This window comes from Fragaria vesca, linkage group LG6, assembly GCF_000184155.1.
Source record: "Fragaria vesca subsp. vesca linkage group LG6, FraVesHawaii_1.0, whole genome shotgun sequence".
In the NCBI taxonomy this organism is placed as follows: domain Eukaryota; kingdom Viridiplantae; phylum Streptophyta; class Magnoliopsida; order Rosales; family Rosaceae; genus Fragaria; species Fragaria vesca.
In genome coordinates, this window is record NC_020496.1 from 14,478,842 (window position 1) to 14,487,690 (window position 8,849).

The window sequence follows — 8,849 nt, forward strand, 5'->3', positions numbered from 1 at the left end:
CCCCCCCCCCCCCCCCTAACCTTCTCCCTTAGGCTTGGTCCTGGCCCAGTGCTGGCAGTTAAGCATGTTAAAGTTTCGTTTATGATATTCTTTGCAATCTGGTTATGTTAACTCTTTTATTAGTAATGCTATGTTTGTGTTTGAATAGACGTTAAAATGCATGTTAACGGTATGCCATGATTTAGTGCTATGCCGATGTGGTAAGCATTGATCTGTAGTGGTGGAAACTATGGTGAGTAGTTGAGAACGTAGGTTGCATAGCAATAAGTGGGATTTCATCACCGAGTTATGTTCAATCTCTATTCTTTAGAACTTAATGATTCATGTTTAGAGTAGACAGATGCTTGTAGAATTGATAGCAGCCTATGCATGAAATAATCTTTGATTGCGTGATGTACGGATTAAAGATGATAAGCTAAGAAGAATCTATGGGTGCATAGCTGGATCAGTATGTCACTCGAGATTGTTGCTAGTAGTTGAGTTGATATAATTCAGACTGTTTAGGATTGAAATGTCTCTTTAATTGTGGTTAGAATTTGAGTCTCTCTCTTTATTGATGTGTTGAATGAATTGATCACTTGTATATATTAGTTTAGACTCTACCTTTATCTTTTCGTAGGAAAGTTAAACTCTGAAAACCCTTTTTACCTTGTATCATATGTATATTTGTAAATGAATACTTGTATATATTGTTAGCACTAACTTTTTTACAGGATTATTACATGAGCACCCTTAGTCCCCGGATTGATCGAACCTTATTTGCCTTATACTACGATTGTCAAAAAGCGTTCTTAATTGTCGTATGCCCGGTAACGAGCACGTCAACAGTTAAAGTAAATGACGTGCCCGTTAACGGGCGTGCGACAATTAAGAACCCTTTTTGACAATCGTAGTATAAGGCAAATAAGGTTCGATCAATCCGGGGACTAAGGGTGCTCTTGTAACAATGGTCATGTAAAAAGTCAGGAGTTATCAATACAGATATTTACAAGTATTCATTTACAAATATACATATGGTACAAGGTAAGCAGGGGGTTTTTGAGGGTTTGTTCAAACATTCCTACGAAAAAGATAAAGGCAGAACCTAAATATACAGGTGATCATCTTCAACACACATCAACCAGAGATTTCATAATGAATCAAACAAGTATCAACATACCTCAAACATATATTCAAGTTCATCGCCAATTAATATCAAAAACAAACTCGAAACACAAGCCTCAACGGTCATGCATTCCTTTAATTCTACTTACTTTATCTCCTAAGCACAGAGAAGTCTAGAACCTAGGATATTTCATGCAAAGGCTGCGATCGATACTCTGTGTCACTCAGAGTACCCGTCTACACTAAACATGAATCATTAAGTGTTATAGAATTCTGAATTTGAACATGCTCAAGTTTACAGGAAGCTGCTTAACCTGCAAACATGTAATACATAGTCTCAGCTATTATTACACAACCTTCACTATTGGAGATCTACACTTACTTGAAGAAGCTTAGTATAGATCATAGCAACACTAACTTGCAGAATAGAGTTTTAGTTCAAACAAAACTATGCATTTAATGAAATCAACAAGGCATAAAACGGATCACATGCTATCATAGACAAGTTGAAATATGCTTAAATTTATTCTGAAATTAACCTATTCATGTTCTTAACAACCAGCCAATTCCAACTTTGAAATCTAATAAAAGAAGACAAATAACAATAACAAGAAAGAAGAAACAAGACATGAGTTACACTATAAATCTTCAAGGAAGCTTGAGATGTTCAAAGGAACACACAGGCCTGATGCTTCTCGGCAGCCTTCTGGAGAAGTCCTACAAATGTGCCAGCTTGCATTGCTTTTTTTCTGGAGAGAGGAGTTGATAAGGAGAAGGAAGGCTAATGTGTTTCACTAATTTTTGTGTGAAGAAGAGATGGGCTGAGAAGTACACAAGGCTGTGTTTATATAGAGAAAATCTTGGTGAAACTTCTCTTCAAAAATGATGTGGGACTAGCTTCACAAGTTTTACTTTTCTCCTGCCCTTTTTAGACTTCAAATCCAAATTTACTTCTTCTTCTAAACTGATGTGGGACTAGGAGAAATGTTTGACTTTTCTCTTTCCTTTTTGGACTTGGGCTTTCTGCATTTTTCTCTTCCATCCTTGTACTACTTAGGCCTTCTTTTGTCAATTAAGCTCTTTGTCCTCTACAATCACAAAACATGTTATAAATGGTATTATTATGAGAATATCATAGCTAAGTAGGGTAGGAAACACATTATAAACATAGCACTTTGTGCTCATATCAGTAAAAAGGAAGCAAAATACTTATCAAAGTTAACATTCAAGTGACTATAATACTCAAACTCGTACTCCATCAGTCAAACTTGCATTCATTCTTCAGTTCATCTCTTTACCTTAGGATAATAAACAAAACAGATGGTGAAATTAATTTTGGTCTAAAGAAAGGATTGTTGATCTAAAAGTGAAAATAAAATTCAGTGTGAAAGACGAATTCCTTTCCAGATTTATAGGATCTAAACACGATTGTCTTTCCACTAAGCTCCAGAGCTGTACATTAATCACCAAAAAGAATTTTAAGCACATTTATTGATAAGCTGAGCACACTTCTAGTCAAACCAATATCTCACCTCTTCAATATCTCCTCTGACAGAAACAGTCAACATTGTTCATTTCTTTAATTATTTATGAATCTCCTGTCCGTGGCCAAACTGGTCTATTAAACCAAAAAAAAAAATTATTAATGGGACAAATTTTAACAATTTCCTTTATTCAAATGCAATTTCATACTAGGCCAAAAGTAATACCAGCTACAAAAATACATTGCCTAAATACAGGGCCAAAAATACATGGCTAAAATACTTATATACATTACACAATTATACATCAACTCAAGACTCTATCTGCTCATCTTTGTTCTTGTTCAAGATGTAAGCTAGGTCTTCTTAATTCTCCTGTCAAGAATCCCCAGTAAATCTCCATAGTAATACATATCAACATAACAAGGAGACATAACACACGCTGTATTACAAATCCGTAATTGAAGTATCATAGTAAAATTGAATTTGAAATGATACTTACAATTTACAGTAGACGATTCCGGCTGCAAAATTCCCAGAAGCCATTGTTGCAAATTCAGCGACCACATAAGCCAAATATCTGGAACAAAGCCATGAAATCTCAATCATAAATTACTGATAAAGAGAGGAGAGAGATTAAATTCAATCAGATTAAATTCTCAAACATAATAAAAATAACTTCTTAAACTGCAACGAATACCCATCTCCAATACAACTAAACTCCAGAACAAGATCAACAACAAGCCAGGGGTCTTATACCTTCAAACTCCAAAACTGGAACCCTAGAGCAGTTGCTCTCTTCTACCTCTGACGAGCTCCAAGTCAGTCTCCGAGTTCCTGAAGTCGAAATCGAAAGCTCATCAACAAAGGTCTCTCGAGTCTTGGAGGGAAATCAACGCCGGCGTTGGGAAAAAAAAGGCTGAGGAGGTAAATCAGAAATAGGGATTTGATTAGAATCGAATTGAAATTGTGAATTAGGTATTCTAGAAGGCAGAGGAGATTCAGGGAGTTGAAGGATTACCACATGCAAGCTGAATCGTGGCTGGAAAACGGAGGAACACGCTGGTAAATACTGTCGTCCTCCTCGGGTTCTCCTCCATCGATCTCATCCTAGAGTGATTGTATGTGGGATTCGGGGCTCGTAATAGGAAGGTGGTGACGAGGAGGTACTGATGTGGGTGGTCCGGTGATCCTCCCCCACTCTCTCTCTTCACTCATCTAGATTTAGATCTAGAATATGAAATCGGAAGACGAAAGTGATATGAGCACAAAGTGCTATGTTTATAATGTGTTTCCTTCCCTATTTGGCCATGTTATTTCCTTAACAATACCATTTCTGACATGTTTTATAAAGGACATGAGAGCATAAATCAAGAAAAGAAGACTAAATTATGGAAATAAGAGAAAAATGCAGAAAGCCCAAGTAGTACAAGGATGGAATAGAAAAATGCAGAAAGCCTTTGGCCCAAGTCCAAAAAGGAAGGAGAAAAGTCAAACATTTCTCCTAGTCCCACATCAGTTTGGAAGAAGAAATAAATTTGAATTTGAAGTCTATAAACGACGAGAGAAAAGTCAAACTTGTGGAGCTAGTCCCACATTATTTTTGAAGAGAAGTTTCACCAAGATTTTCTCTATATAAACATAGCCTTGTGTACTTCTCAAATCATCATTCATTCATACAAAAGTCAGGGAAACACATAGCTCTACTGAGTAGCCTCTCTCTCTTCTTTGCTGAGTTTCTTCCTCCCTTGCTGATACGAGCACAAAGTGCTATGTTTATAATGTGTTTCATGTCCTGTTTAGCTATGTTATTCTTGTAATAATGCCAGTTCTAACATGCCTTGTGAGTCTGAAGGCAAAAGAGCAGAAAAGCAGAAAAGGAAGCTAAAACCGGCAATTTAAGAGAAATCCTAATCAGAGGAGGATTCTCAGTGCTGCAAGAAGTCTCATTAAGTCGCAAAATCTGAGGATAAGTCGTTTAGGAAACTTTCCTGTTTTGAAAAGGGAAACTTACCTATTTCATTTTAAGAAACTTTCTTATTTTGATTTGGGAAACTTACTACTTTTGAATCTTTCCTATTCTGACTTTCCTAAAATATTTAGGAAACTTTCTTTTCTGATGAGACAGGGAAATCATTTGAAGTCAGGAAACCTAATCCAACTTGGAATAGGAAGTCTTGGAACGTGTATAAAAGAGGAAGGACGAATTCTGCAGTAATCAAGGGATTTATGTGTGCTAATATAATCAGAAATGAATCTTTCCTTTAATTTCGTCATTTGAATTCTGTTATTCCCTACCATATTTATCTGACTTTATTTCTCTTTCAGGAACCCTAATTGCGCACCAGGAAAGGAAGGAAAATCAAGGATTTTCGTCAAAGGTCTGATTGAAGGCAGAAGAAGGAAGGTTTTCACTGCTGTGATTTCTTTTGGAGAGCAAGAAACGTACCTGGCCTCTATTCAAGCCTCATGCAATGAATTACTGCAAAAGACATTCCAGAGAATTCTAGGGAGTTCTAAATTAAGATTTAAAGCAATAATTCTGCACCGTTGGATCAGAAATTAATCAAGGGCTAGGAGGATAGCTAGGGTTCGGCCAGACCAGTATATAAAGGAGCAAAGGAGCAAAGGAGCAACGTTTTGGGCATCACTTTTCACGCATAGACTTCTGCCCTAACATCATAATAGCCTTCTCTCCGTTGTTTTCGTCCAAGACAGCAGAGCCTCCTTCCATTGAAGCTTGCTCTACCTTGGTGTTCTGCAGGAAGTCACTTCAGAATAAAAAGTGTAACAATGCCTCAATCGATTTCTCTCTGTTCTGTAGTATTTTCTTTTGTTAGATTTTTAGAACTCCTGCATTTTGGATTGAGATTGATGTTGAGAATATGGTTATATTAATTTTCAGATTTATAAAGTTATGTTCTTAAGTTGTTTATGAGATTTGCATAATTTATCTTCATGTCATTCTTGTTGTTGAAAACTTGTGATCTGGTTATTTAAATTACTAACTTCTGCAGGGTTGGTAGTGCCATTGATCTGTGTGAAACCGCTGAGGCAAACATAGATTGAATAAGTGGCGAAAGCTTATATTCATGGGAATGGGTCGGATTTGATCATGAGTTGCATGTAGACTTGTTTAAGCGCTGAGATAAACATGTTTATGTGTTTGAATTCTTCTTTGATCTTAATGCTTCATGTTATATGCTGTATGGTTGCGCTGAGTATTAACATGACATATTGCATGGAATTTTCTGTGTTAAACCGCTAAGGCAAACATAGGATACATAAGAAGATTATTATAGGTTACATGACCGCTGAGGCGTGTAATTCTGAGTTCGTTTCATAATACTTGATTGGCATGATATTAAGTTGTGTAGATTGAAACAACCTGTTTGCATGATTCTATATGTCTGTGCGTGTTTGAAGTCGATCACTTGTACATATTTTATTTTCTGTTTAGTAGGAACGTAGAACAAACCTTCAAAACCCCCCCCCTTTTATCTATTGTACCATGTGTATTTTTGTAACTGAATACTTGTAAATACTTATAGTTACTGATTCATTAGTGTAACCGTGACTGCAGGAGCGCCCTTTAAGTCCCCGGATTGATCGAACCCTATTTGCCAATACTACATTCTGATAAGAAAAGGGTTTTTAAGTTACGCGCCCGGTAACGAGCACGTCACTTGCCAAAGCCTTGTCGGATGTTCCACAAGAGCAGCAACTTTGGAGCCTTGAAGCCGGAGCACTTTTTAGATGTCTACAAGCTTCTTGAAGACTGATAAAGTGTAACCCTACCTCTGTTTTGTTTAGTTTTCCTTTACAATTTCAGAAACATGTTTTCGGTTTTCAAATATTGGATTTGGATGTTGTTTCGATGGTTATGTTGTTAGTAAATTCTGAATTTTAGTAAAGCATGTTAAAGTTTCGTTAATGATATTTTTAGCAATATGATCTTGTCAATTCATTGGTTAGAAAGTATGTGTTGTTGTTTGATATCCCTATGTTAGAATGAATGCTAACTAATGCCATGATTTATGCTAAGCCTCGTAGGTAACTGTAGATCTCCAATGGTGTCACAGATATAGCTGAATACATATACTATGCAATTCCATGTTGTGACGTTCATAATATAATTGTGTTCAATCTCTTTCTATAGATCTTAAGGACTCATGTTAAGTGTAGACATACTTATAGTATTGATAGCAGTCTTCCATGAGATGTCCTAGCTCTAGACGTTCTGTGCTAGAGACAAGTAAGTAGAACTATAAAATGCATGACCTCATAGGCTTGTGTTTTGAGATTGTTTCTAGTTCTCTGAATTGGTATGTTATTGGATTGCTAAGGTTGAAACGTGAACTTTGATGTGTGGTATGAATATGAGTTTCTCTCTGATGGATGTGTTGAATGAATTGATCATTTGTATATATTATACTTTATTTTCTGTTTTTAGGAATGTTAGACAAAATCACTCTCAACCCCCCTTTTTTACCTTGTATCATATGTATATTTGTAACTAAAGACTTGTATATAAATGTATTGATAACTACTGACTTTTTACATGACCAGTGTTACAAGAGTACCCTTAGTCCCCGGATTGATCGAACCTTATTTGCCTTATACTACGATTGTCAAAAAGGGTTCTTAATTGTCGCATGCCCGGTAATGGGCACGTCAAAGAATGAGTGCATACCTTGTGAGATTGAATCATACTTGTCTGAAATATGCTGAGCTTAAATATCACCATTGTTCTATCAGGTCCTACGTGTAAATATGTGATCTGTGCATGGCAATTAGCTTCTGAAATTTCATGGAATGATTCTTGGTTGAGTGCTAATTTTGATGCCATGAGAATAGAGATTCTGAGACAATAGTTATGGGCATCAGAGTCTGTTTGTTTTTTATGTTAGTGTGTTTGTTAGATTGGTTTTGCTATGGGACTAGCAAAAGCTAAGTGTGGGGGAATTTGATATGAGCACAAAGTGCTATGTTTATAATGTGTTTCCTACCCTATTTGGCCATGTTATTTCCTTAACAATACCATTTCTGATATGTTTTGTGAATGTAAAGGACATGAGAGCATAAATCAAGAAAAGAAGACTAAATCATGGAAATAAGAGAAAAATGCAGAAAGCCCAAAAGAAGGCCCAAGTAGTACAAGGATGGAAGAGAAAAATGCAGAAAGCCCAAGTCCAAAAAGGAAGGAGAAAAGTCAAACATTTCTCCTAGTCCCACATCAGTTTGGAAGAAGAAGTAAATTTAGATTTGAAGTCTAAAAAGGGCAGGAGAAAAGTCAAACTTGTGGAGCTAGTCCCACATCATTTTTGAGGAAAAGTTCCACCAAGATTTTCTCTATATAAAGACAGCCTTGGGTACTTCTTAGGGCATCTCTTCTTCACACAAAAATCAGTGAAACACATTAGCCTTCCTTCTCCTTATCAACTCCTCTCTCCAGAAAAGAACCAATGCAAGCTGGCACCTTTGTAGGACTTCTCCAGAAGGCTGTCGAAAATCATCAGGCCTGTGTGTTCCTTTGAACATCTCAAGCTTCCTTGAAGATTTATAAAGTGTAACTCATGTCTTGTTTCTTGTTTCTTGTTATTGTTCTTTGTTTTCTTTTATTAGATTTCAAAGTTGGAATTGGCTGGTTGTTAAGAACATGAATGGGTTAATTTTCAGAATAAATTCAAGCATATTTCAACTTGTCTATGATAGCATGTGATTCGTTTTATGCCTTGTTGATTTCATTAAATGCTTAGTTTTGTTTGAACTAAAACTCTAATCTGCAGGTTAGTGTTGCTATGATCTATACTACTTACTTCTTCAAGTAAGTAGTAAGCTATGATCTATACTAAGCTTCTTCAAGTAGTGAAGGTTGTGTAATAATAGCTGAAACTATGTGTTACATGTTTGCAGGTTAAGCAGCTTCCTGTAAACTTGGGCATGTTCAAATTCAGAATTCTATAACATTTAATGATTCATGTTTAGTGTAGACCGGTACTCTGAGTGACACAGAGTATCGATCGCAGCCTTTGCATGAAATATCCTAGGTTCTAGACTTGCCTGTGCTTAGGAGATAAAGTAAGTAGAATTAAAGGAATGCATGACCGCTGAGGCTTGTGTTTCGAGTTTGTTTTTGATATCACTTGGAGACGAACTTGCATATATGTTTGAGGCATGTTGATACTTGTTTGATTCATTCTGAAATCTCTGGTTGATGTGTGCTGAAGATGATTACCTGTATATATTAGTTTATGTTTTGCC

At 36.3% G+C, this 8,849-nt stretch overlaps 1 non-coding gene across 5 annotated transcripts; it reads right to left on the reverse strand.

Moving 5' to 3' along the window:
* Positions 1 to 1,619: 1,619 nt before the first annotated feature.
* Positions 1,620 to 3,906, reverse strand: LOC101296786. 5 transcript variants are annotated; one of them, XR_184915.1, is made up of 5 exons: positions 3,607 to 3,906; positions 3,345 to 3,504; positions 3,088 to 3,165; positions 2,637 to 2,722; positions 2,122 to 2,192 (listed from the first exon to the last, which is right to left on the reverse strand). It is a non-coding gene; the product is annotated as an uncharacterized LOC101296786 (transcript). The 5 variants fall into 5 exon arrangements; XR_184913.1 differs by lacking the exon at positions 2,637 to 2,722 and having other exon boundaries at positions 1,620 to 2,192; XR_184912.1 differs by lacking the exon at positions 2,637 to 2,722 and having other exon boundaries at positions 1,620 to 2,192; positions 3,345 to 3,422; positions 3,607 to 3,717.
* Between the last annotated feature and the right edge of the window lie 4,943 nt (positions 3,907 to 8,849).